The sequence below is a fragment of the Castor canadensis genome, chromosome 11, assembly GCF_047511655.1.
Source record: "Castor canadensis chromosome 11, mCasCan1.hap1v2, whole genome shotgun sequence".
In the NCBI taxonomy this organism is placed as follows: domain Eukaryota; kingdom Metazoa; phylum Chordata; class Mammalia; order Rodentia; family Castoridae; genus Castor; species Castor canadensis.
Genome location: NC_133396.1, coordinates 99,943,825 through 99,968,193, shown reverse-complemented (window position 1 = coordinate 99,968,193; position 24,369 = coordinate 99,943,825). Strand labels below are relative to the sequence as shown.

At 65.4% G+C, this 24,369-nt stretch overlaps 1 protein-coding gene and 20 non-coding genes across 21 annotated transcripts in view; 12 read left to right on the top strand and 9 right to left on the bottom strand.

Moving 5' to 3' along the window:
• The window catches only part of Apoa2 (apolipoprotein A2), a 450,260-nt gene that overhangs the window by 254,253 nt on the left and 171,638 nt on the right, over positions 1 to 24,369 (bottom strand). The gene's annotated exons all lie outside the window — the stretch shown is intronic.
• On the bottom strand, positions 721 to 791 carry Trnag-gcc (transfer RNA glycine (anticodon GCC)). Its single transcript has one exon. It is a non-coding gene; the product is annotated as a tRNA-Gly (tRNA).
• Positions 1,817 to 1,899, bottom strand: Trnal-cag (transfer RNA leucine (anticodon CAG)). The gene has a single exon. It is a non-coding gene; the product is annotated as a tRNA-Leu (tRNA).
• On the top strand, positions 2,360 to 2,431 carry Trnad-guc (transfer RNA aspartic acid (anticodon GUC)). Its single transcript has one exon. It is a non-coding gene; the product is annotated as a tRNA-Asp (tRNA).
• Trnag-ucc (transfer RNA glycine (anticodon UCC)) lies at positions 2,977 to 3,048 on the top strand. Its single transcript has one exon. It is a non-coding gene; the product is annotated as a tRNA-Gly (tRNA).
• Trnae-cuc (transfer RNA glutamic acid (anticodon CUC)) lies at positions 3,372 to 3,443 on the top strand. Its single transcript has one exon. It is a non-coding gene; the product is annotated as a tRNA-Glu (tRNA).
• On the bottom strand, positions 6,918 to 6,988 carry Trnag-gcc (transfer RNA glycine (anticodon GCC)). The gene has a single exon. It is a non-coding gene; the product is annotated as a tRNA-Gly (tRNA).
• Trnal-cag (transfer RNA leucine (anticodon CAG)) lies at positions 8,015 to 8,097 on the bottom strand. Its single transcript has one exon. It is a non-coding gene; the product is annotated as a tRNA-Leu (tRNA).
• On the top strand, positions 8,558 to 8,629 carry Trnad-guc (transfer RNA aspartic acid (anticodon GUC)). The gene has a single exon. It is a non-coding gene; the product is annotated as a tRNA-Asp (tRNA).
• On the top strand, positions 9,165 to 9,236 carry Trnag-ucc (transfer RNA glycine (anticodon UCC)). Its single transcript has one exon. It is a non-coding gene; the product is annotated as a tRNA-Gly (tRNA).
• On the top strand, positions 9,560 to 9,631 carry Trnae-cuc (transfer RNA glutamic acid (anticodon CUC)). The gene has a single exon. It is a non-coding gene; the product is annotated as a tRNA-Glu (tRNA).
• Positions 13,112 to 13,182, bottom strand: Trnag-gcc (transfer RNA glycine (anticodon GCC)). The gene has a single exon. It is a non-coding gene; the product is annotated as a tRNA-Gly (tRNA).
• Trnal-cag (transfer RNA leucine (anticodon CAG)) lies at positions 14,212 to 14,294 on the bottom strand. The gene has a single exon. It is a non-coding gene; the product is annotated as a tRNA-Leu (tRNA).
• Trnad-guc (transfer RNA aspartic acid (anticodon GUC)) lies at positions 14,755 to 14,826 on the top strand. The gene has a single exon. It is a non-coding gene; the product is annotated as a tRNA-Asp (tRNA).
• Trnag-ucc (transfer RNA glycine (anticodon UCC)) lies at positions 15,362 to 15,433 on the top strand. Its single transcript has one exon. It is a non-coding gene; the product is annotated as a tRNA-Gly (tRNA).
• Positions 15,757 to 15,828, top strand: Trnae-cuc (transfer RNA glutamic acid (anticodon CUC)). The gene has a single exon. It is a non-coding gene; the product is annotated as a tRNA-Glu (tRNA).
• Trnag-gcc (transfer RNA glycine (anticodon GCC)) lies at positions 19,303 to 19,373 on the bottom strand. The gene has a single exon. It is a non-coding gene; the product is annotated as a tRNA-Gly (tRNA).
• Trnal-cag (transfer RNA leucine (anticodon CAG)) lies at positions 20,403 to 20,485 on the bottom strand. The gene has a single exon. It is a non-coding gene; the product is annotated as a tRNA-Leu (tRNA).
• Trnad-guc (transfer RNA aspartic acid (anticodon GUC)) lies at positions 20,946 to 21,017 on the top strand. Its single transcript has one exon. It is a non-coding gene; the product is annotated as a tRNA-Asp (tRNA).
• On the top strand, positions 21,553 to 21,624 carry Trnag-ucc (transfer RNA glycine (anticodon UCC)). Its single transcript has one exon. It is a non-coding gene; the product is annotated as a tRNA-Gly (tRNA).
• Positions 21,948 to 22,019, top strand: Trnae-cuc (transfer RNA glutamic acid (anticodon CUC)). Its single transcript has one exon. It is a non-coding gene; the product is annotated as a tRNA-Glu (tRNA).

Sequence of the window (24,369 nt, the reverse complement as noted above, 5' to 3'; positions counted from 1 at the left end):
ACCAGAATCGTGAATAATTCCCTGGGAGGCCACACATGGGCTTGTCAGGTATGTGTTTGGGGGCCTAGATTAAAAGAGACCCAAGGGACAGATGCAGGTCAGAATCCTTGAGCAAAGTTGTGGGTTGTAGGGCGTGAGGGGCGGTTAAGGTGGTTCGGAGGGATGAGAAGACTTGTCGTGGGTAAGCACAGCCTAGAGAACATAGAGTGTGCATATGCGATGATGTTAGTGGAGGTACTTTGAGGTCCCTGGTGTGCTTGGATGACTGCGTGACCGTGTAGGAGACACACGGCGTGTGACTGTTAGGAGAGAAGACTTCCTGTCTAGAGGTTTGGGAGCCATGGGCTTAACTTTCAGGGTGAAGAAAGGCCAAGGGACAGGGCGAGTGAGTGCAAGGATGCATTGCGGTTGGGGACGCCTGGACGCAGAATAGATTGCTGGTGACAGAAGGGCGAGGGAGAGCGAGCGAGAGAGATGCAAGGGATGAGGAGGCAGGTGTGAGAGGCGCCAGGGGTGAGGGAACTGTCTTGCAAGGGGCCGGCGGGTGGGACCCAGTTGGGTGAGTCGCGTGTGAGGCGAGCCCAGACGCAAGCGAGCAAGCGAGCGGGGCAGGTGCGTAGGTGCTGGTGCAGGTGCAGGCCAGGGGGGTGCAGCTGGAGCGGAAGGAGGCTGCGCTCTGCTTAGGCGCTGGGTCTGGAGGACCAAAAGGGGACCAGGCGCTGCATGGGCCGGGAATCGAACCCGGGCCTCCCGCGTGGCAGGCGAGAATTCTACCACTGAACCACCCATGCACCGGCGGCGGTCGCCATCCGACGCAGCCACAGCCGGCGCTCACCAGTTGTCCCGCGGGACACTGGTCCCCGGTCGGAGGCGAGCTGAGCCACACACTGTTCGCCTGGAGCGTGCACCAGGGGCCCGATGGCGCAGGGAGCAAAGGAGCAACCAGAAGGAGAGGCTGCTGGATCGTGGTGGTCGTGGCGGCGGTGGCGGTGCCAGCGGGTGTGTGCGGGAAGGCAGAAGTGTCGCGCGCTGGGGAGGGGCCGGGGGTGGGAGCGGGGAGAAGCGGACTCGCCCCGGTCTGCCCTTTCTCCGCCGCCCAGGCCCGTCACGCTGCCGCAAACGTGGCCCGTGCCTGAATCCCAATCAGGACAGGTGACCTGCGGCAGGCGCTGCTGAGCGCGCCTGTTGTGCTCAGCGCCTCGACGCGCAGAGATGGGGACCCAAGGCGCTGGTGCGCTTGGCGTTGGGGGCCTGGGGGTGAGGTGTGGCGCCGAGGTGGTCTCGGCAGGGGCTTGGAGTTTATGGGCCGGCCCGGGGTGGTAGAGGGCGAAGGTGGGGGGGGGTGGCTATCATTGCGGGTTTGGCCTGGCCTGCCGGGTGCTCTGCGCCTGGGGAATGGGGGCGTCGATGTGTACGTGTGTGTGTGTGTGTGTGTGTGTGTGTGTGTGTGTAGGCAGAGGATGGAGGGTCTTGTGGGATGGTCGACGTGTCCCGTGGACCCGAATCCCCACTGCCCCTCCTCGCCGGCTCCCGTACCACCTGCGGGCCAAAGAAAGAGAGGCTCTTTTCCTCTGGGGAAAGAGCCTAGGAGGTGATTCAGAGAAACCACCTCTGCGTGTCCGAATGGCCTGTGGCGGAGGGTTGAAGGCGCCGGCGCTTGCGACACTGGCGTTTATGCGCGAGCCTTTCGGGTGGGCGCCAGGAGCGGAGGGGCGGAGGCGTGCGACCACGGGGGCGAGAGATTGGAGAGTGGGCAAAGAGGGCGCGAGCCGGGAAGAGGGCATCGGTGGGCGTCTCTGGGGCTAAAAGGTGGGCTTGTCAGGAGTGGGATTCGAACCCACGCCTCCAGGGGAGACTGCGACCTGAACGCAGCGCCTTAGACCGCTCGGCCATCCTGACGGCGGGCCTGGGCGCGTGGCCGCTCCCCTGGCTGGGACCCGGCGCGGACGCCCGGTACCGTTCCTCGGCGTGGGTGCGCAAGCGGCGGAGGGCAAGCCAAGTCAGTCTCTGCCGCTCGCTGCAGCGTGCAGGCCGCCACGCCCTCCTCCCCTCCTCCCCGAGCGGCGCTTGCTAGTCCGCGCGTCTTCCCCTCCTCCCGGCGCGGTGGCTCGATGCCCGCGTCGGAGGCGGCGGGGCAGGGCGCACCGGGTTGGCTGGGTGGCAGCCGGGTGCAGCTCGAGGTCAGGCTCCGGACCGGGTCGGCTCGCCTCGCCTTTGTCCAGAGTGCTTTGTTGTGTGAGCGTGTGTCCCGCACGTGCCAGATGCTTGCGGTGGGCAGGCGGACGAGGGAGGGCAGGGCCGGGCGTACCAGGGCTCGGGACAGCGGACTGGCTCCCAGAGGGCGGGGCGGGCGTCGCTGTCCTCGTTAGTATAGTGGTGAGTATCCCCGCCTGTCACGCGGGAGACCGGGGTTCGATTCCCCGACGGGGAGGCAGCCGCCCTTTTTGGCCACCGGCGCGAGGTCTGCGACCCAGCCTCTCGCCCTCAAGGGGCGTGCCCTTCTTCCTCCCTCCGCCCACCGCCACCTGGTACCTGGCCTGCCACGTGGTCGCCCCAGACGAGCGGCCCTGCCCGCCCTGCTGGGCCCGGCCAGGCCAGGCCAGGCCAGGCCCGCGCCACCCGAAGTCCTTGTGGGAGTGGGCTCCGTGAGGCCGGCATGGGCAGGAAAGCGTGGGAGGCGACCGAGTGAGTGAGGACCGTCCTTCTGGCTGTCGGGCCGTGGCGGCGGCATCGCTGGGCCCCGCGCCCGGCCCCACGCCGCAACGTGGAGCCGAGGGCTCAGTCGGGAGCAGCACGGCTGCAGCAGAAGGCCGGCGCAGCGGAGCTGCTGGGCTCTGGGCTGGGCTGGGCTGGGCTGGCGCTTTTTGGCGCCGTGGCAGCCAAGAGCTGCGGGCGTCGGGCAGGCCCGCGTCAGGCGGTGGCGGCGCTCGCTCGTGGCAGTCCCGGCCGGCCTGTGGGCGCTGGCCGGGCCGTGCGGCGTTGGTGGTATAGTGGTGAGCATAGCTGCCTTCCAAGCAGTTGACCCGGGTTCGATTCCCGGCCAACGCAGCGGGCTGACCTTTTGCCGAGACCCGGGGCCGCAGAGGGCGGCCGGGCTGGCACGCAGCTGTGCTTGCAGGCGCGGGAGGGTGTGTGGCAGAAGGAGGCGCGGCGATGTTTTGAGGGTGCCCCGAGCAGGAGGGGAGCTGCTAAGGCTGAGGGCGGTCGGGTTGCCAGGGGCGCCGGGTGGGCTGGCGGGATTTGGTTAGCAAGTGAAGCCCAGCCGGCGGTGCAGGTGCCAGGCGCCAGGCGCCAAGCTGCCAGCTGCCAGCTGCCAGCTCGAGAGGAGGCGCTGGCTCCAGGGCGGGAGCGCGGGGCACGCAGGCCGACGCTCCCTGGTGGTCTAGTGGTTAGGATTCGGCGCTCTCACCGCCGCGGCCCGGGTTCGATTCCCGGTCAGGGAAGCCTTTCTTCTTCTTCTCCGCCGTCCACCACCGACGTCGGCTTCGTCTTCGCACCACACCTCCCCTTTTGGCCAACAGGCCCGCCCGGTCCACCTACGCCCCAATGAGACGGGACTTCCCGCCCAGCCCTTGTCCGTCAGCGCTTCCTTTTCTCCTGGCTGGCCCGCTCGCCCGCCCTCCACCCATCTTCACCCTTCAGCGTGTCCCCTCTTCCTTGCCCTAGGCTCACCCAAGGGCCCTCGCAGCCCCACGCACACAGGCCAGGTCAGCCTCTCTACTCCTCTGGCTGCCAGCGGACCCACCACCCTCCACCACCACCCCCATCGCCGTCACCACCACCCCCATCGCCACCACCACTACCACCACTACCATCACCAGCGGCCAACAGCACCCACCCACCAATGCAGGACGATCGCTGGTTCCTCACTCCTCTCGCTACAGCTTCCCGCCTCTCCCTTCCCCTCCCCTCCGCTGTCCCCCCAGTCCCCTCCCCTCCCTTCCCCTCCCCTGCCGTCCCCTCTCCTTTCACACAGAAGGCACAAGCACCCACGCACGCACAAGGTGCTGAGAACTGAGGGAAAACCAGAGCGGTTCCTTGCTCTTCATGCCTCAAGAAACACCGTGCCCTTCATCCGCTTCACCTGCTCTTCCTGAGACTTCAGTCACCTTCCCCCTGGCCTCAGCCCATAGATAGAGAGCCTCAAAATCCAATGCACGGAGAGGTGAGTTGGAGACTCGGGCCCTCCCGGTTCCTCGTGCTCGGCTGCCTCCTACAGAAACTCTTGCTGTTTTGTGAAAGGAAACTCCACGTGGATTTCGTGATTGGAATACCACACGGCTGGCAACGCCAGACTGGCTCCTTCGCTCCCTCACCCCTCGCCCCATCGCCCCATCGCCCGTTCTCTCACTGGCTGCTTCCTCCCTCATGAACTCCTCTAACCCGCCCGCTCACTTTCCCAATCAGCCACCCACTCCTTCACTGCTTCACTGCTTCTCTCACCCTCCCACCTAGCCACCCACTCATTCGCTCAACCACCCTGCCAACCCAGCCACCCATCCACTCAGTAGTGGGGGCCTCTAAGGGGCCAGGACTGTCCCACGACACTGCTCGGTCAAGGGCTCCACCTGTGTGTGACAGCGGCTTTGAAGGGGGTGCCGGTGGGGGTGTGTGGGGGGGAAGGCCGTCGGCGCTAGCGGAGCCTGAGCCAGGGAGGCGGAGGTGTGTGGAGACGTGTGGGGAGCTAGACCACCGGGTGGGCGTTTGGCGGTAGCAGAAGCCGGGCGATGAAGAAATTGGTGGTGACACAGCCAAGGGCCAAGCTGACCCGAGCGGGAGTGGGCCACGAGGGTGGGGGGACATTGGCTGGCAATACCTAGGCTCGGAATCCTATCCCCAGATGGCCAGGGACAAATGGAGAATGTCCATCTACACAGCGCCTAGATTGGATGTGTTGGAGTAGTTCCCCACTGCCGCCTCACCACAGGGCCACCCGGCTCTTCATCCCTCTGTCCGGCTTGCTCTGTGACTGCTCCCCAAAGTCAACCGCACAGCTCAGTCGGCTGGCTGCCCAAAGTTTGTTGACAGCGAAGATGACCGCTGACGTCCAGTCAAGGACCCATAGTGTGCTGTGGGCGGGACTAGGGCGAGGTCAAGGCGCCGCGGCCGCGCCCGGAGAGGATTCCCTATGGCGATACACACCCCGACCGGCGGCCAGGGCAGTTTTCTTGCCCGTGGGTCTTGGGTGGATGAACGGGAACCGTCGTCCCGGGCGGGACACCGCGCAGGCCGGGACAAAGGTCGTGACAGCAGAAAGAGGACAGAAGGACACATGGCGCCCGGGCTTGGATGGTGGCTAGAAGAGGTGTGTGTGTGTGTGTGTGTGTGTGTGTGTGTGTGTGTGTGTGTGTTTGTGTGTGTGTGTGCGGGAGAGTGCGCCCAGGTGCGAGCATGATGGGCGGGCAGGGCTGAGAGCCCCGCTGGCAGTCGGGCAGAGATTCTGAGGACCACCCCATGGATGGGAGCGTGGGAGCGACTCGCCCGAGGATGGCGCTGTCCTCCGCTTCCACTGTGGACGAGGGGCTGGCTCGAGATCCCAGGAGCCCTGGGAGGCCAGGTCAGGGGAGCTCCAGCGGTCAGACGTTGTCAACTGAGGACCTGGGAGACAGGGGCATGGCGAGGGATGCCTGGCGGCTGGGTGGGGAGCCCAGGGCCTGGGTAGGGGCAGCGGGCCTGCCGGGAGGGCGAGTCTGGAGGCGGAAAGGAACATCCGATTGGCGACCGGTGGAAGGAAGATCCAACCCCTTGTGGTCAGAGAGGTACCCGGTGACCCCCCGGGCCAGATGGTCTGGAGGCGACCAGAATAACGAGTGGCTCTGGGGTGAGTCGGGAAGTACTCCAGGGTGCCAGACAGTGCACAGGGAGAGTTGTAGAGACAGGGAGACAGAGTGAAAGAGAGATGAGAGACAGAGAGAGTAGAGGGAGAAAGATAGACCCAGAGAAAGAAGACATTACCAGACAGACAGACAGACAGACAGGGACACACAGACAAAGACAGCTAGAACGAGAGCCAGAAAGAGAGACGGACAAAGGGAGAGAGAGGGTGAAAGAAAGAGGAGAGAGACAGATGAGACAGATGAGACAGAGATAGACACAGAGAAAGAGAAGACATACACAGACAGACAAAGGGAGAGAAAGAGAGGAGAGAGCGAGAGAATATCCAGGTGATGTGAGAAGGAGGTAGGAAGGGCAAGTGGACCAGAATCGTGAATAATTCCCTGGGAGGCCACACATGGGCTTGTCAGGTATGTGTTTGGGGGCCTAGATTAAAAGAGACCCAAGGGACAGATGCAGGTCAGAATCCTTGAGCAAAGTTGTGGGTTGTAGGGCGTGAGGGGCGGTTAAGGTGGTTCGGAGGGATGAGAAGACTTGTCGTGGGTAAGCACAGCCTAGAGAACATAGAGTGTGCATATGCGATGATGTTAGTGGAGGTACTTTGAGGTCCCTGGTGTGCTTGGATGACTGCGTGACCGTGTAGGAGACACACGGCGTGTGACTGTTAGGAGAGAAGACTTCCTGTCTAGAGGTTTGGGAGCCATGGGCTTAACTTTCAGGGTGAAGAAAGGCCAAGGGACAGGGCGAGTGAGTGCAAGGATGCATTGCGGTTGGGGACGCCTGGACGCAGAATAGATTGCTGGTGACAGAAGGGCGAGGGAGAGCGAGCGAGAGAGATGCAAGGGATGAGGAGGCAGGTGTGAGAGGCGCCAGGGGTGAGGGAACTGTCTTGCAAGGGGCCGGCGGGTGGGACCCAGTTGGGTGAGTCGCGTGTGAGGCGAGCGCAGACGCAAGCGAGCAAGCGAGCGGGGCAGGTGCGTAGGTGCTGGTGCAGGTGCAGGCCAGGGGGGTGCAGCTGGAGCGGAAGGAGGCTGCGCTCTGCTTAGGCGCTGGGTCTGGAGGACCAAAAGGGGACCAGGCGCTGCATGGGCCGGGAATCGAACCCGGGCCTCCCGCGTGGCAGGCGAGAATTCTACCACTGAACCACCCATGCACCGGCGGCGGCCGCCATCCGACGCAGTCACAGCCGGCGCTCACCAGTTGTCCCGCGGGACACTGGTCCCCGGTCGGAGGCGAGCTGAGCCACACACTGTTCGCCTGGCGCGTGCACCAGGGGCCCGATGGCGCAGGGAGCAAAGGAGCAACCAGAAGGAGAGGCTGCTGGATCGTGGTGGTCGTGGCGGCGGTGGCGGTGGCAGCGGGTGTGTGCGGGAAGGCAGAAGTGTCGCGCGCTGGGGAGGGGCCGGGGGTGGGAGCGGGGAGAAGCGGACTCGCCCCGGTCTGCCCTTTCTCCGCCGCCCAGGCCCGTCACGCTGCCGCAAACGTGGCCCGTGCCTGAATCCCAATCAGGACAGGTGACCTGCGGCAGGCGCTGCTGAGCGCGCCTGTTGTGCTCAGCGCCTCGACGCGCAGAGATGGGGACCCAAGGCGCTGGTGCGCTTGGCGCTGGGGGCCTGGGGGTGAGGTGTGGCGCCGAGGTGGTCTCGGCAGGGGCTTGGAGTTTATGGGCCGGCCCGGGGTGGTAGAGGGCGAAGGTGGGGGGGGGTGGCTATCATTGCGGGTTTGGCCTGGCCTGCCGGGTGCTCTGCGCCTGGGGAATGGGGGCGTCGATGTGTGCGTGTGTGTGTGTGTGTGTGTGTTGTGTGTATGTGTGTAGGCAGAGGATGGAGGGTCTTGTGGGATGGTCGACGTGTCCCGTGGACCCGAATCCCCACTGCCCCTCCTCGCCGGCTCCCGTACCACCTGCGGGCCAAAGAAAGAGAGGCTCTTTTCCTCTGGGGAAAGAGCCGAGGAGGTGATTCAGAGAAACCACCTCTGCGTGTCCGAATGGCCTGTGGCGGAGGGTTGAAGGCGCCGGCGCTTGCGACACTGGGGTTTATGCGCGAGCCTTTCGGGTGGGCGCCAGGAGCGGAGGGGCGGAGGCGTGCGACCACGGGGGCGAGAGATTGGAGAGTGGGCAAAGAGGGCGCGAGCCGGGAAGAGGGCATCGGTGGGCGTCTCCGGGGCTAAAAGGTGGGCTTGTCAGGAGTGGGATTCGAACCCACGCCTCCAGGGGAGACTGCGACCTGAACGCAGCGCCTTAGACCGCTCGGCCATCCTGACGGCGGGCCTGGGCGCGTGGCCGCTCCCCTGGCTGGGACCCGGCGCGGACGCCCGGTACCGTTCCTCGGCGTGGGTGCGCAAGCGGCGGAGGGCAAGCCAAGTCAGTCTCTGCCGCTCGCTGCGGCGTGCAGGCCGCCACGCCCTCCTCCCCTCCTCCCCGAGCGGCGCTTGCTAGTCCGCGCGTCTTCCCCTCCTCCCGGCGCGGTGGCTCGATGCCCGCGTCGGAGGCGGCGGGGCAGGGCGCACCGGGTTGGCTGGGTGGCAGCCGGGTACAGCTCGAGGTCAGGCTCCGGACCGGGTCGGCTCGCCTCGCCTTTGTCCAGAGTGCTTTGTTGTGTGAGCGTGTGTCCCGCACGTGCCAGATGCTTGCGGTGGGCAGGCGGACGAGGGAGGGCAGGGCCGGGCGTACCAGGGCTCGGGACAGCGGACTGGCGCCCAGAGGGCGGGGCGGGCGTCGCTGTCCTCGTTAGTATAGTGGTGAGTATCCCCGCCTGTCACGCGGGAGACCGGGGTTCGATTCCCCGACGGGGAGGCAGCCGCCCTTTTTGGCCACCGGCGCGAGGTCTGCGACCCAGCCTCTCGCCCTCAAGGGGCGTGCCCTTCTTCCTCCCTCCGCCCACCGCCACCTGGTACCTGGCCTGCCACGTGGTCGCCCCAGACGAGCGGCCCTGCCCGCCCTGCTGGGCCCGGCCAGGCCAGGCCAGGCCAGGCCCGCGCCACCCGAAGTCCTTGTGGGAATGGGCTCCGTGAGGCCGGCAGGGGCAGGAAAGCGTGGGAGGCGACCGAGTGAGTGAGGACCGTCCTTCTGGCTGTCGGGCCGTGGCGGCGGCGTCGCTGGGCCCCGCGCCTGGCCCCACGCCGCAACGTGGAGCCGAGGGCTCAGTCGGGAGCAGCACGGCTGCAGCAGAAGGCCGGCGCAGCGGAGCTGCTGGGCTCTGGGCTGGCCTGGCGCTTTTTGGCGCCGTGGCAGCCAAGAGCTGCGGGCGTCGGGCAGGCCCGCGTCAGGCGGTGGCGGCGCTCGCTCGTGGCAGTCCCGGCCGGCCTGTGGGCGCTGGCCGGGCCGTGCGGCGTTGGTGGTATAGTGGTGAGCATAGCTGCCTTCCAAGCAGTTGACCCGGGTTCGATTCCCGGCCAACGCAGCGGGCTGACCTTTTGCCGAGACCCGGGGCCGCAGAGGGCGGCCGGGCTGGCACGCAGCTGTGCTTGCAGGCGCGGGAGGGTGTGTGGCAGAAGGAGGCGCGGCGATGTTTTGAGGGTGCCCCGAGCAGGAGGGGAGCTGCTAAGGCTGAGGGCGGTCGGGTTGCCAGGGGCGCCGGGTGGGCTGGCGGGATTTGGTTAGCAAGTGAAGCCCAGCCGGCGGTGCAGGTGCCAGGCGCCAGGCGCCAAGCTGCCAGCTGCCAGCTGCCAGCTCGAGAGGAGGCGCTGGCTCCAGGGCGGGAGCGCGGGGCACGCAGGCCGACGCTCCCTGGTGGTCTAGTGGTTAGGATTCGGCGCTCTCACCGCCGCGGCCCGGGTTCGATTCCCGGTCAGGGAAGCCTTTCTTCTTCTTCTCCGCCGTCCACCACCGACGTCGGCTTCGTCTTCGCACCACACCTCCCCTTTTGGCCAACAGGCCCGCCCGGTCCACCTACGCCCCAATGAGACGGGACTTCCCGCCCAGCCCTTGTCCGTCAGCGCTTCCTTTTCTCCTGGCTGGCCCGCTCGCCCGCCCTCCACCCATCTTCACCCTTCAGCGTGTCCCCTCTTCCTTGCCCTAGGCTCACCCAAGGGCCCTCGCAGCCCCACGCACACAGGCCAGGTCAGCCTCTCTACTCCTCTGGCTGCCAGCGGACCCACCACCCTCCACCACCACCCCCATCGCCGTCACCACCACCCCCATCGCCACCACCACTACCACCACTACCATCACCAGCGGCCAACAGCACCCACCCACCAATGCAGGACGATCGCTGGTTCCTCACTCCTCTCGCTACAGCTTCCCGCCTCTCCCTTCCCCTCCCCTCCGCTGTCCCCCCAGTCCCCTCCCCTCCCTTCCCCTCCCCTGCCGTCCCCTCTCCTTTCACACAGAAGGCACAAGCACCCACGCACGCACAAGGTGCTGAGAACTGAGGGAAAACCAGAGCGGTTCCTTGCTCTTCATGCCTCAAGAAACACCGTGCCCTTCATCCGCTTCACCTGCTCTTCCTGAGACTTCAGTCACCTTCCCCCTGGCCTCAGCCCATAGATAGAGAGCCTCAAAATCCAATGCACGGAGAGGTGAGTTGGAGACTCGGGCCCTCCCGGTTCCTCGTGCTCGGCTGCCTCCTACAGAAACTCTTGCTGTTTTGTGAAAGGAAACTCCACGTGGATTTCGTGATTGGAATACCACACGGCTGGCAACGCCAGACTGGCTCCTTCGCTCCCTCACCCCTCGCCCCATCGCCCCATCGCCCGTTCTCTCACTGGCTGCTTCCTCCCTCATGAACTCCTCTAACCCGCCCGCTCACTTTCCCAATCAGCCACCCACTCCTTCACTGCTTCACTGCTTCTCTCACCCTCCCACCTAGCCACCCACTCATTCGCTCAACCACCCTGCCAACCCAGCCACCCATCCACTCAGTAGTGGGGGCCTCTAAGGGGCCAGGACTGTCCCACGACACTGCTCGGTCAAGGGCTCCACCTGTGTGTGACAGCGGCTTTGAAGGGGGTGCCGGTGGGGGTGTGTGGGGGGGAAGGCCGTCGGCGCTAGCGGAGCCTGAGCCAGGGAGGCGGAGGTGTGTGGAGACGTGTGGGGAGCTAGACCACCGGGTGGGCGTTTGGCGGTAGCAGAAGCCGGGCGATGAAGAAATTGGTGGTGACACAGCCAAGGGCCAAGCTGACCCGAGCGGGAGTGGGCCACGAGGGTGGGGGGACATTGGCTGGCAATACCTAGGCTCGGAATCCTATCCCCAGATGGCCAGGGACAAATGGAGAATGTCCATCTACACAGCGCCTAGATTGGATGTGTTGGAGTAGTTCCCCACTGCCGCCTCACCACAGGGCCACCCGGCTCTTCATCCCTCTGTCCGGCTTGCTCTGTGACTGCTCCCCAAAGTCAACCGCACAGCTCAGTCGGCTGGCTGCCCAAAGTTTGTTGACAGCGAAGATGACCGCTGACGTCCAGTCAAGGACCCATAGTGTGCTGTGGGCGGGACTAGGGCGAGGTCAAGGCGCCGCGGCCGCGCCCGGAGAGGATTCCCTATGGCGATACACACCCCGACCGGCGGCCAGGGCAGTTTTCTTGCCCGTGGGTCTTGGGTGGATGAACGGGAACCGTCGTCCCGGGCGGGACACCGCGCAGGCCGGGACAAAGGTCGTGACAGCAGAAAGAGGACAGAAGGACACATGGTGCCCGGGCTTGGATGGTGGCTAGAAGAGGTGTGTGTGTGTGTGTGTGTGTGTGTGTGTGTGTGTGTGTGTGTGTGTGTGTTTGTGTGTGTGTGTGCGGGAGAGTGCGCCCAGGTGCGAGCATGATGGGCGGGCAGGGCTGAGAGCCCCGCTGGCAGTCGGGCAGAGATTCTGAGGACCACCCCATGGATGGGAGCGTGGGAGCGACTCGCCCGAGGATGGCGCTGTCCTCCGCTTCCACTGTGGACGAGGGGCTGGCTCGAGATCCCAGGAGCCCTGGGAGGCCAGGTCAGGGGAGCTCCAGCGGTCAGACGTTGTCAACTGAGGACCTGGGAGACAGGGGCATGGCGAGGGATGCCTGGCGGCTGGGTGGGGAGCCCAGGGCCTGGGTAGGGGCAGCGGGCCTGCCGGGAGGGCGAGTCTGGAGGCGGAAAGGAACATCCGATTGGCGACCGGTGGAAGGAAGATCCAACCCCTTGTGGTCAGAGAGGTACCCGGTGACCCCCCGGGCCAGATGGTCTGGAGGCGACCAGAATAACGAGTGGCTCTGGGGTGAGTCGGGAAGTACTCCAGGGTGCCAGACAGTGCACAGGGAGAGTTGTAGAGACAGGGAGACAGAGTGAAAGAGAGATGAGAGACAGAGAGAGTAGAGGGAGAAAGATAGACCCAGAGAAAGAAGACATTACCAGACAGACAGACAGACAGACAGGGACACACAGACAAAGACAGCTAGAACGAGAGCCAGAAAGAGAGACGGACAAAGGGAGAGAGAGGGTGAAAGAAAGAGGAGAGAGACAGATGAGACAGATGAGACAGAGATAGACACAGAGAAAGAGAAGACATACACAGACAGACAAAGGGAGAGAAAGAGAGGAGAGAGCGAGAGAATATCCAGGTGATGTGAGAAGGAGGTAGGAAGGGCAAGTGGACCAGAATCGTGAATAATTCCCTGGGAGGCCACACATGGGCTTGTCAGGTATGTGTTTGGGGGCCTAGATTAAAAGAGACCCAAGGGACAGATGCAGGTCAGAATCCTTGAGCAAAGTTGTGGGTTGTAGGGCGTGAGGGGCGGTTAAGGTGGTTCGGAGGGATGAGAAGACTTGTCGTGGGTAAGCACAGCCTAGAGAACATAGAGTGTGCATATGCGATGATGTTAGTGGAGGTACTTTGAGGTCCCTGGTGTGCTTGGATGACTGCGTGACCGTGTAGGAGACACACGGCGTGTGACTGTTAGGAGAGAAGACTTCCTGTCTAGAGGTTTGGGAGCCATGGGCTTAACTTTCAGGGTGAAGAAAGGCCAAGGGACAGGGCGAGTGAGTGCAAGGATGCATTGCGGTTGGGGACGCCTGGACGCAGAATAGATTGCTGGTGACAGAAGGGCGAGGGAGAGCGAGCGAGAGAGATGCAAGGGATGAGGAGGCAGGTGTGAGAGGCGCCAGGGGTGAGGGAACTGTCTTGCAAGGGGCCGGCGGGTGGGACCCAGTTGGGTGAGTCGCGTGTGAGGCGAGCGCAGACGCAAGCGAGCAAGCGAGCGGGGCAGGTGCGTAGGTGCTGGTGCAGGTGCAGGCCAGGGGGGTGCAGCTGGAGCGGAAGGAGGCTGCGCTCTGCTTAGGCGCTGGGTCTGGAGGACCAAAAGGGGACCAGGCGCTGCATGGGCCGGGAATCGAACCCGGGCCTCCCGCGTGGCAGGCGAGAATTCTACCACTGAACCACCCATGCACCGGCGGCGGCCGCCATCCGACGCAGTCACAGCCGGCGCTCACCAGTTGTCCCGCGGGACACTGGTCCCCGGTCGGAGGCGAGCTGAGCCACACACTGTTCGCCTGGCGCGTGCACCAGGGGCCCGATGGCGCAGGGAGCAAAGGAGCAACCAGAAGGAGAGGCTGCTGGATCGTGGTGGTCGTGGCGGCGGTGGCGGTGGCAGCGGGTGTGTGCGGGAAGGCAGAAGTGTCGCGCGCTGGGGAGGGGCCGGGGGTGGGAGCGGGGAGAAGCGGACTCGCCCCGGTCTGCCCTTTCTCCGCCGCCCAGGCCCGTCACGCTGCCGCAAACGTGGCCCGTGCCTGAATCCCAATCAGGACAGGTGACCTGCGGCAGGCGCTGCTGAGCGCGCCTGTTGTGCTCAGCGCCTCGACGCGCAGAGATGGGGACCCAAGGCGCTGGTGCGCTTGGCGCTGGGGGCCTGGGGGTGAGGTGTGGCGCCGAGGTGGTCTCGGCAGGGGCTTGGAGTTTATGGGCCGGCCCGGGGTGGTAGAGGGCGAAGGTGGGGGGGGGGTGGCTATCATTGCGGGTTTGGCCTGGCCTGCCGGGTGCTCTGCGCCTGGGGAATGGGGGCGTCGATGTGTGCGTGTGTGTGTGTGTGTGTGTGTGTTGTGTGTATGTGTGTAGGCAGAGGATGGAGGGTCTTGTGGGATGGTCGACGTGTCCCGTGGACCCGAATCCCCACTGCCCCTCCTCGCCGGCTCCCGTACCACCTGCGGGCCAAAGAAAGAGAGGCTCTTTTCCTCTGGGGAAAGAGCCGAGGAGGTGATTCAGAGAAACCACCTCTGCGTGTCCGAATGGCCTGTGGCGGAGGGTTGAAGGCGCCGGCGCTTGCGACACTGGGGTTTATGCGCGAGCCTTTCGGGTGGGCGCCAGGAGCGGAGGGGCGGAGGCGTGCGACCACGGGGGCGAGAGATTGGAGAGTGGGCAAAGAGGGCGCGAGCCGGGAAGAGGGCATCGGTGGGCGTCTCCGGGGCTAAAAGGTGGGCTTGTCGGGAGTGGGATTCGAACCCACGCCTCCAGGGGAGACTGCGACCTGAACGCAGCGCCTTAGACCGCTCGGCCATCCTGACGGCGGGCCTGGGCGCGTGGCCGCTCCCCTGGCTGGGACCCGGCGCGGACGCCCGGTACCGTTCCTCGGCGTGGGTGCGCAAGCGGCGGAGGGCAAGCCAAGTCAGTCTCTGCCGCTCGCTGCGGCGTGCAGGCCGCCACGCCCTCCTCCCCTCCTCCCCGAGCGGCGCTTGCTAGTCCGCGCGTCTTCCCCTCCTCCCGGCGCGGTGGCTCGATGCCCGCGTCGGAGGCGGCGGGGCAGGGCGCACCGGGTTGGCTGGGTGGCAGCCGGGTGCAGCTCGAGGTCAGGCTCCGGACCGGGTCGGCTCGCCTCGCCTTTGTCCAGAGTGCTTTGTTGTGTGAGCGTGTGTCCCGCACGTGCCAGATGCTTGCGGTGGGCAGGCGGACGAGGGAGGGCAGGGCCGGGCGTACCAGGGCTCGGGACAGCGGACTGGCGCCCAGAGGGCGGGGCGGGCGTCGCTGTCCTCGTTAGTATAGTGGTGAGTATCCCCGCCTGTCACGCGGGAGACCGGGGTTCGATTCCCCGACGGGGAGGCAGCCGCCCTTTTTGGCCACCGGCGCGAGGTCTGCGACCCAGCCTCTCGCCCTCAAGGGGCGTGCCCTTCTTCCTCCCTCCGCCCACCGCCACCTGGTACCTGGCCTGCCACGTGGTCGCCCCAGACGAGCGGCCCTGCCCGCCCTGCTGGGCCCGGCCAGGCCAGGCCAGGCCAGGCCCGCGCCACCCGAAGTCCTTGTGGGAATGGGCTCCGTGAGGCCGGCAGGGGCAGGAAAGCGTGGGAGGCGACCGAGTGAGTGAGGACCGTCCTTCTGGCTGTCGGGCCGTGGCGGCGGCGTCGCTGGGCCCCGCGCCTGGCCCCACGCCGCAACGTGGAGCCGAGGGCTCAGTCGGGAGCAGCACGGCTGCAGCAGAAGGCCGGCGCAGCGGAGCTGCTGGGCTCTGGGCTGGCCTGGCGCTTTTTGGCGCCGTGGCAGCCAAGAGCTGCGGGCGTCGGGCAGGCCCGCGTCAGGTGGTGGCGGCGCTCGCTCGTGGCAGTCCCCGCCGGCCTGTGGGCGCTGGCCGGGCCGTGCGGCGTTGGTGGTATAGTGGTGAGCATAGCTGCCTTCCAAGCAGTTGACCCGGGTTCGATTCCCGGCCAACGCAGCGGGCTGACCTTTTTCCGAGGCCCGGGGCCGCAGAGGGCGGCCGGGCTGGCACGCAGCTGTGCTTGCAGGCGCGGGAGGGTGTGTGGCAGAAGGAGGCGCGGCGATGTTTTGAGGGTGCCCCGAGCAGGAGGGGAGCTGCTAAGGCTGAGGGCGGTCGGGTTGCCAGGGGCGCCGGGTGGGCTGGCGGGATTTGGTTAGCAAGTGAAGCCCAGCCGGCGGTGCAGGTGCCAGGCGCCAGGCGCCAAGCTGCCAGCTGCCAGCTGCCAGCTCGAGAGGAGGCGCTGGCTCCAGGGCGGGAGCGCGGGGCACGCAGGCCGACGCTCCCTGGTGGTCTAGTGGTTAGGATTCGGCGCTCTCACCGCCGCGGCCCGGGTTCGATTCCCGGTCAGGGAAGCCTTTCTTCTTCTTCTCCGCCGTCCACCACCGACGTCGGCTTCGTCTTCGCACCACACCTCCCCTTTTGGCCAACAGGCCCGCCCGGTCCACCTACGCCCCAATGAGACGGGACTTCCCGCCCAGCCCTTGTCCGTCAGCGCTTCCTTTTCTCCTGGCTGGCCCGCTCGCCCGCCCTCCACCCATCTTCACCCTTCAGCGTGTCCCCTCTTCCTTGCCCTAGGCTCACCCAAGGGCCCTCGCAGCCCCACGCACACAGGCCAGGTCAGCCTCTCTACTCCTCTGGCTGCCAGCGGACCCACCACCCTCCACCACCACCCCCATCGCCGTCACCACCACCCCCATCGCCACCACCACTACCACCACTACCATCACCAGCGGCCAACAGCACCCACCCACCAATGCAGGACGATCGCTGGTTCCTCACTCCTCTCGCTAGAGCTTCCCGCCTCTCCCTTCCCCTCCCCTCCGCTGTCCCCCCAGTCCCCTCCCCTCCCTTCCCCTCCCCTGCCGTCCCCTCTCCTTTCACACAGAAGGCACAAGCACCCACGCACGCACAAGGTGCTGAGAACTGAGGGAAAACCAGAGCGGTTCCTTGCTCTTCATGCCTCAAGAAACACCGTGCCCTTCATCCGCTTCACCTGCTCTTCCTGAGACTTCAGTCACCTTCCCCCTGGCCTCAGCCCATAGATAGAGAGCCTCAAAATCCAATGCACGGAGAGGTGAGTTGGAGACTCGGGCCCTCCCGGTTCCTCGTGCTCGGCTGCCTCCTACAGAAACTCTTGCTGTTTTGTGAAAGGAAACTCCACGTGGATTTCGTGATTGGAATACCACACGGCTGGCAACGCCAGACTGGCTCCTTCGCTCCCTCACCCCTCGCCCCATCGCCCCATCGCCCGTTCTCTCACTGGCTGCTTCCTCCCTCATGAACTCCTCTAACCCGCCCGCTCACTTTCCCAATCAGCCACCCACTCCTTCACTGCTTCACTGCTTCTCTCACCCTCCCACCTAGCCACCCACTCATTCGCTCAACCACCCTGCCAACCCAGCCACCCATCCACTCAGTAGTGGGGGCCTCTAAGGGGCCAGGACTGTCCCACGACACTGCTCGGTCAAGGGCTCCACCTGTGTGTGACAGCGGCTTTGAAGGGGGTGCCGGTGGGGGTGTGTGGGGGGGAAGGCCGTCGGCGCTAGCGGAGCCTGAGCCAGGGAGGCGGAGGTGTGTGGAGACGTGTGGGGAGCTAGACCACCGGGTGGGCGTTTGGCGGTAGCAGAAGCCGGGCGATGAAGAAATTGGTGGTGACACAGCCAAGGGCCAAGCTGACCCGAGCGGGAGTGGGCCACGAGGGTGGGGGGACATTGGCTGGCAATACCTAGGCTCGGAATCCTATCCCCAGATGGCCAGGGACAAATGGAGAATGTCCATCTACACAGCGCCTAGATTGGATGTGTTGGAGTAGTTCCCCACTGCCGCCTCACCACAGGGCCACCCGGCTCTTCATCCCTCTGTCCGGCTTGCTCTGTGACTGCTCCCCAAAGTCAACCGCACAGCTCAGTCGGCTGGCTGCCCAAAGTTTGTTGACAGCGAAGATGACCGCTGACGTCCAGTCAAGGACCCATAGTGTGCTGTGGGCGGGACTAGGGCGAGGTCAAGGCGCCGCGGCCGCGCCCGGAGAGGATTCCCTATGGCGATACACACCCCGACCGGCGGCCAGGGCAGTTTTCTTGCCCGTGGGTCTTGGGTGGATGAACGGGAACCGTCGTCCCGGACGGGACACCGCGCAGGCCGGGACAAAGGTCGTGACAGCAGAAAGAGGACAGAAGGACACATGGCGCCCGGGCTTGGATGGTGGCTAGAAGAGGTGTGTGTGTGTGTGTGTGTGTGTGTGTGTGTGTGTGTGTGTGTGTTTGTGTGTGTGTGTGCGGGAGAGTGCGCCCAGGTGCGAGCATGATGGGCGGGCAGGGCTGAGAGCCCCGCTGGCAGTCGGGCAGAGATTCTGAGGACCACCCCATGGATGGGAGCGTGGGAGCGACTCGCCCGAGGATGGCGCTGTCCTCCGCTTCCACTGTGGACGAGGGGCTGGCTCGAGATCCCAGGAGCCCTGGGAGGCCAGGTCAGGGGAGCTCCAGCGGTCAGACGTTGTCAACTGAGGACCTGGGAGACAGGGGCATGGCGAGGGATGCCTGGCGGCTGGGTGGGGAGCCCAGGGCCTGGGTAGGGGCAGCGGGCCTGCCGGGAGGGCGAGTCTGGAGGCGGAAAGGAACATCCGATTGGCGACCGGTGGAAGGAAGATCCAACCCCTTGTGGTCAGAGAGGTACCCGGTGACCCCCCGGGCCAGATGGTCTGGAGGCGACCAGAATAACGAGTGGCTCTGGGGTGAGTCGGGAAGTACTCCAGGGTGCCAGACAGTGCACAGGGAGAGTTGTAGAGACAGGGAGACAGAGTGAAAGAGAGATGAGAGACAGAGAGAGTAGAGGGAGAAAGATAGACCCAGAGAAAGAAGACATTACCAGACAGACAGACAGACAGACAGGGACACACAGACAAAGACAGCTAGAACGAGAGCCAGAAAGAGAGACGGACAAAGGGAGAGAGAGGGTGAAAGAAAGAGGAGAGAGACAGATGAGACAGATGAGACAGAGATAGACACAGAGAAAGAGAAGACATACACAGACAGACAAAGGGAGAGAAAGAGAGGAGAGAGCGAGAGAATATCCAGGTGATGTGAGAAGGAGGTAGGAAGGGCAAGTGGACCAGAATCGTGAATAATTCCCTGGGAGGCCACACATGGGCTTGTCAGGTATGTGTTTGGGGGCCTAGATTAAAAGAGACCCAAGGGACAGATGCAGGTCAGAATCCTTGAGCAAAGTTGTGGGTTGTAGGGCGTGAGGGGCGGTTAAGGTGGTTCGGAGGGATGAGAAGACTTGTCGTGGGTAAGCACAGCCTAGAGAACATAGAGTGTGCATATGCGATGATGTTAGTGGAGGTACTTTGAGGTCCCTGGTGTGCTTGGATGACTGCGTGACCGTGTAGGAGACACACGGCGTGTGACTGTTAGGAGAGAAGACTTCCTGTCTAGAGGTTTGGGAGCCATGGGCTTAACTTTCAGGGTGAAGAAAGGCCAAGGGACAGGGCGAGTGAGTGCAAGGATGCATTGCGGTTGGGGACGCCTGGACGCAGAATAGATTGCTGGTGACAGAAGGGCGAGGGAGAGCGAGCGAGAGAGATGCAAGGGATGAGGAGGCAGGTGTGAGAGGCGCCAGGGGTGAGGGAACTGTCTTGCAAGGGGCCGGCGGGTGGGACCCAGTTGGGTGAGTCGCGTGTGAGGCGAGCGCAGACGCAAGCGAGCAAGCGAGCGGGGCAGGTGCGTAGGTGCTGGTGCAGGTGCAGGCCAGGGGGGTGCAGCTGGAGCGGAAGGAGGCTGCGCTCTGCTTAGGCGCTGGGTCTGGAGGACCAAAAGGGGACCAGGCGCTGCATGGGCCGGGAATCGAACCCGGGCCTCCCGCGTGGCAGGCGAGAATTCTACCACTGAACCACCCATGCACCGGCGGCGGCCGCCATCCGACGCAGTCACAGCCGGCGCTCACCAGTTGTCCCGCGGGACACTGGTCCCCGGTCGGAGGCGAGCTGAGCCACACACTGTTCGCCTGGCGCGTGCACCAGGGGCCCGATGGCGCAGGGAGCAAAGGAGCAACCAGAAGGAGAGGCTGCTGGATCGTGGTGGTCGTGGCGGCGGTGGCGGTGGCAGCGGGTGTGTGCGGGAAGGCAGAAGTGTCGCGCGCTGGGGAGGGGCCGGGGGTGGGAGCGGGGAGAAGCGGACTCGCCCCGGTCTGCCCTTTCTCCGCCGCCCAGGCCCGTCACGCTGCCGCAAACGTGGCCCGTGCCTGAATCCCAATCAGGACAGGTGACCTGCGGCAGGCGCTGCTGAGCGCGCCTGTTGTGCTCAGCGCCTCGACGCGCAGAGATGGGGACCCAAGGCGCTGGTGCGCTTGGCGCTGGGGGCCTGGGGGTGAGGTGTGGCGCCGAGGTGGTCTCGGCAGGGGCTTGGAGTTTATGGGCCGGCCCGGGGTGGTAGAGGGCGAAGGTGGGGGGGGGGTGGCTATCATTGCGGGTTTGGCCTGGCCTGCCGGGTGCTCTGCGCCTGGGGAATGGGGGCGTCGATGTGTGCGTGTGTGTGTGTGTGTGTGTGTGTTGTGTGTATGTGTGTAGGCAGAGGATGGAGGGTCTTGTGGGATGGTCGACGTGTCCCGTGGACCCGAATCCCCACTGCCCCTCCTCGCCGGCTCCCGTACCACCTGCGGGCCAAAGAAAGAGAGGCTCTTTTCCTCTGGGGAAAGAGCCGAGGAGGTGATTCAGAGAAACCACCTCTGCGTGTCCGAATGGCCTGTGGCGGAGGGTTGAAGGCGCCGGCGCTTGCGACACTGGGGTTTATGCGCGAGCCTTTCGGGTGGGCGCCAGGAGCGGAGGGGCGGAGGCGTGCGACCACGGGGGCGAGAGATTGGAGAGTGGGCAAAGAGGGCGCGAGCCGGGAAGAGGGCATCGGTGGGCGTCTCCGGGGCTAAAAGGTGGGCTTGTCGGGAGTGGGATTCGAACCCACGCCTCCAGGGGAGACTGCGACCTGAACGCAGCGCCTTAGACCGCTCGGCCATCCTGACGGCGGGCCTGGGCGCGTGGCCGCTCCCCTGGCTGGGACCCGGCGCGGACGCCCGGTACCGTTCCTCGGCGTGGGTGCGCAAGCGGCGGAGGGCAAGCCAAGTCAGTCTCTGCCGCTCGCTGCGGCGTGCAGGCCGCCACGCCCTCCTCCCCTCCTCCCCGAGCGGCGCTTGCTAGTCCGCGCGTCTTCCCCTCCTCCCGGCGCGGTGGCTCGATGCCCGCGTCGGAGGCGGCGGGGCAGGGCGCACCGGGTTGGCTGGGTGGCAGCCGGGTGCAGCTCGAGGTCAGGCTCCGGACCGGGTCGGCTCGCCTCGCCTTTGTCCAGAGTGCTTTGTTGTGTGAGCGTGTGTCCCGCACGTGCCAGATGCTTGCGGTGGGCAGGCGGACGAGGGAGGGCAGGGCCGGGCGTACCAGGGCTCGGGACAGCGGACTGGCGCCCAGAGGGCGGGGCGGGCGTCGCTGTCCTCGTTAGTATAGTGGTGAGTATCCCCGCCTGTCACGCGGGAGACCGGGGTTCGATTCCCCGACGGGGAGGCAGCCGCCCTTTTTGGCCACCGGCGCGAGGTCTGCGACCCAGCCTCTCGCCCTCAAGGGGCGTGCCCTTCTTCCTCCCTCCGCCCACCGCCACCTGGTACCTGGCCTGCCACGTGGTCGCCCCAGACGAGCGGCCCTGCCCGCCCTGCTGGGCCCGGCCAGGCCAGGCCAGGCCAGGCCCGCGCCACCCGAAGTCCTTGTGGGAATGGGCTCCGTGAGGCCGGCAGGGGCAGGAAAGCGTGGGAGGCGACCGAGTGAGTGAGGACCGTCCTTCTGGCTGTCGGGCCGTGGCGGCGGCGTCGCTGGGCCCCGCGCCTGGCCCCACGCCGCAACGTGGAGCCGAGGGCTCAGTCGGGAGCAGCACGGCTGCAGCAGAAGGCCGGCGCAGCGGAGCTGCTGGGCTCTGGGCTGGCCTGGCGCTTTTTGGCGCCGTGGCAGCCAAGAGCTGCGGGCGTCGGGCAGGCCCGCGTCAGGTGGTGGCGGCGCTCGCTCGTGGCAGTCCCCGCCGGCCTGTGGGCGCTGGCCGGGCCGTGCGGCGTTGGTGGTATAGTGGTGAGCATAGCTGCCTTCCAAGCAGTTGACCCGGGTTCGATTCCCGGCCAACGCAGCGGGCTGACCTTTTGCCGAGGCCCGGGGCCGCAGAGGGCGGCCGGGCTGGCACGCAGCTGTGCTTGCAGGCGCGGGAGGGTGTGTGGCAGAAGGAGGCGCGGCGATGTTTTGAGGGTGCCCCGAGCAGGAGGGGAGCTGCTAAGGCTGAGGGCGGTCGGGTTGCCAGGGGCGCCGGGTGGGCTGGCGGGATTTGGTTAGCAAGTGAAGCCCAGCCGGCGGTGCAGGTGCCAGGCGCCAGGCGCCAAGCTGCCAGCTGCCAGCTGCCAGCTCGAGAGGAGGCGCTGGCTCCAGGGCGGGAGCGCGGGGCACGCAGGCCGACGCTCCCTGGTGGTCTAGTGGTTAGGATTCGGCGCTCTCACCGCCGCGGCCCGGGTTCGATTCCCGGTCAGGGAAGCCTTTCTTCTTCTTCTCCGCCGTCCACCACCGACGTCGGCTTCGTCTTCGCACCACACCTCCCCTTTTGGCCAACAGGCCCGCCCGGTCCACCTACGCCCCAATGAGACGGGACTTCCCGCCCAGCCCTTGTCCGTCAGCGCTTCCTTTTCTCCTGGCTGGCCCGCTCGCCCGCCCTCCACCCATCTTCACCCTTCAGCGTGTCCCCTCTTCCTTGCCCTAGGCTCACCCAAGGGCCCTCGCAGCCCCACGCACACAGGCCAGGTCAGCCTCTCTACTCCTCTGGCTGCCAGCGGACCCACCACCCTCCACCACCACCCCCATCGCCGTCACCACCACCCCCATCGCCACCACCACTACCACCACTACCATCACCAGCGGCCAACAGCACCCACCCACCAATGCAGGACGATCGCTGGTTCCTCACTCCTCTCGCTACAGCTTCCCGCCTCTCCCTTCCCCTCCCCTCCGCTGTCCCCCCAGTCCCCTCCCCTCCCTTCCCCTCCCCTGCCGTCCCCTCTCCTTTCACACAGAAGGCACAAGCACCCACGCACGCACAAGGTGCTGAGAACTGAGGGAAAACCAGAGCGGTTCCTTGCTCTTCATGCCTCAAGAAACACCGTGCCCTTCATCCGCTTCACCTGCTCTTCCTGAGACTTCAGTCACCTTCCCCCTGGCCTCAGCCCATAGATAGAGAGCCTCAAAATCCAATGCACGGAGAGGTGAGTTGGAGACTCGGGCCCTCCCGGTTCCTCGTGCTCGGCTGCCTCCTACAGAAACTCTTGCTGTTTTGTGAAAGGAAACTCCACGTGGATTTCGTGATTGGAATACCACACGGCTGGCAACGCCAGACTGGCTCCTTCGCTCCCTCACCCCTCGCCCCATCGCCCCATCGCCCGTTCTCTCACTGGCTGCTTCCTCCCTCATGAACTCCTCTAACCCGCCCGCTCACTTTCCCAATCAGCCACCCACTCCTTCACTGCTTCACTGCTTCTCTCACCCTCCCACCTAGCCACCCACTCATTCGCTCAACCACCCTGCCAACCCAGCCACCCATCCACTCAGTAGTGGGGGCCTCTAAGGGGCCAGGACTGTCCCACGACACTGCTCGGTCAAGGGCTCCACCTGTGTGTGACAGCGGCTTTGAAGGGGGTGCCGGTGGGGGTGTGTGGGGGGGAAGGCCGTCGGCGCTAGCGGAGCCTGAGCCAGGGAGGCGGAGGTGTGTGGAGACGTGTGGGGAGCTAGACCACCGGGTGGGCGTTTGGCGGTAGCAGAAGCCGGGCGATGAAGAAATTGGTGGTGACACAGCCAAGGGCCAAGCTGACCCGAGCGGGAGTGGGCCACGAGGGTGGGGGGACATTGGCTGGCAATACCTAGGCTCGGAATCCTATCCCCAGATGGCCAGGGACAAATGGAGAATGTCCATCTACACAGCGCCTAGATTGGATGTGTTGGAGTAGTTCCCCACTGCCGCCTCACCACAGGGCCACCCGGCTCTTCATCCCTCTGTCCGGCTTGCTCTGTGACTGCTCCCCAAAGTCAACCGCACAGCTCAGTCGGCTGGCTGCCCAAAGTTTGTTGACAGCGAAGATGACCGCTGACGTCCAGTCAAGGACCCATAGTGTGCTGTGGGCGGGACTAGGGCGAGGTCAAGGCGCCGCGGCCGCGCCCGGAGAGGATTCCCTATGGCGATACACACCCCGACCGGCGGCCAGGGCAGTTTTCTTGCCCGTGGGTCTTGGGTGGATGAACGGGAACCGTCGTCCCGGACGGGACACCGCGCAGGCCGGGACAAAGGTCGTGACAGCAGAAAGAGGACAGAAGGACACATGGCGCCCGGGCTTGGATGGTGGCTAGAAGAGGTGTGTGTGTGTGTGTGTGTGTGTGTGTGTGTGTGTGTGTGTGTGTTTGTGTGTGTGTGTGCGGGAGAGTGCGCCCAGGTGCGAGCATGATGGGCGGGCAGGGCTGAGAGCCCCGCTGGCAGTCGGGCAGAGATTCTGAGGACCACCCCATGGATGGGAGCGTGGGAGCGACTCGCCCGAGGATGGCGCTGTCCTCCGCTTCCACTGTGGACGAGGGGCTGGCTCGAGATCCCAGGAGCCCTGGGAGGCCAGGTCAGGGGAGCTCCAGCGGTCAGACGTTGTCAACTGAGGACCTGGGAGACAGGGGCATGGCGAGGGATGCCTGGCGGCTGGGTGGGGAGCCCAGGGCCTGGGTAGGGGCAGCGGGCCTGCCGGGAGGGCGAGTCTGGAGGCGGAAAGGAACATCCGATTGGCGACCGGTGGAAGGAAGATCCAACCCCTTGTGGTCAGAGAGGTACCCGGTGACCCCCCGGGCCAGATGGTCTGGA